The sequence below is a fragment of the Arachis ipaensis genome, chromosome B09 (genome assembly GCF_000816755.2).
Source record: "Arachis ipaensis cultivar K30076 chromosome B09, Araip1.1, whole genome shotgun sequence".
Lineage (NCBI taxonomy): Eukaryota > Viridiplantae > Streptophyta > Magnoliopsida > Fabales > Fabaceae > Arachis > Arachis ipaensis.
Window position 1 is genome coordinate 32122556 of NC_029793.2, and position 1629 is coordinate 32124184.

A 1629-nucleotide genomic window follows, 5' to 3' on the forward strand; every position below is an offset into this window, starting at 1 on the left:
TCCATAACTATTTTATATCCGCCTGACTGAGATTTACAAGGTGACCATAGCTTGCTTCAAGCCAACAATCTCCGTGGGATCGACCCTTACTCACGTAAGGTTTATTACTTGGACGACCCAGTGCACTTGCTGGTTAGTTGTATCGAAGTTGTGACAAATTATGAATTGAGATTAGAGCACCAAGTTTTTGGAGCCATTACCAGAGATCACAATTTCGTGCACCAAGTTTTTGGCGCCGTTGCCGGGGATTGTTCGAGTTTGAACAACTGACGGTTCATCTTGTTGCTCAGATTAGGTAATTTTCTTTTTGTTTTATTTTCAAAAATTTTTCAAAAACCTTTCAAAAATTTCTCATCTGTTTTTGAAAAAAAATAAATAAATAAAAAAAATATTTTCAAAAATATATTTTTCTTCAGAATTTTTAAGAATGAATTCTAGTGTTTCATGATGATTTGTTGAATCCTGGCTGGCTGTAAGCCATGTCTAATCCTTTGGACTGGGGTTTCAACTTATCATCACAAGAGCTTGTTGATCCTCACACACTTAGTTGCTCTATACAGAAAAAAATTATCAATATCTTCTAAAGCTTGGCTGGCTATTAAGCCATGCCTAACCCTCAGATTGGAGCTTTAGACTAAGAGTACAAGATTCCTGGATTTCATATTAAAAATCTTGGAATTCTTATTTTTCTTTTTCAATTAATTTTCGAAAAATACCAAAAAAAATTAGAAAATTCATAAAAATCAAAAATATTTTCTGTGTTTCTTGTTTGAGTCATGTGTCATGTTATAAGTTTGGTGTCAATTGCATATTCATCTTGCATTTTTCAAAAATTCATGCATTCATAGTGTTCTTCATGATCTTCAAGTTGTTCTTGGTAAAACTTCTTGTTTGATCTTGGTGATTTCTTGTTTTGTGTCTTTTCTTGTTTTACATGTGCATTTTTGCATTCATAGAGTCTAAATATGAAAGATTTCTAAGTTTGGTGTCTTGCATGTTTTCTTTGCATATAAAAATTTTCAAAAATATGTTCTTGATGTTCATCTTGACATTCAAAGTGTTCTTGATGTTCATCTTGACATTCATAGCATTCTTGCATGCATTCATTGTTTTGATCCAAAATTTTCATGCATTGAGTCTTTTTCATGTTTTTCCCTCTCATCATTAAAAATTCAAAAATCAAAATATATCTTTCCCTTTTTCACTCATAAATTTCGAAAATTTGAGTTGACTTTTTCAAAACTTTTTAAAATCTAGTTGTTTTTATGAGTCAAATCAAATTTTCAATTTAAAAATCTTATCTTTTTCAAAATCTTTTTCAAAAATCAAATCTTTTTCATTTTTTCTTAGTTGTTTTCGAAAATTTTAAAAATATTTTTCAAAAATCTTTTTCTTATCTTTATCTCCTAATTTTCGAAAATAACACCATCAATTAATATTTTGATTCAAAAATTTCAAGTTTGTTACTTGCTTGTTAAGAAAGATTCAAACTTTAAGTTCTAGAATCATATTTTGTGATTTCTTGTGAATCAAGTCATTAATTGTGATTTTAAAAATCAACTCTTTTTCAAAACTAATTTCAATAATATCTTTTCAAAAATATCTTTCTATCTTATCTTTTTCAAAATT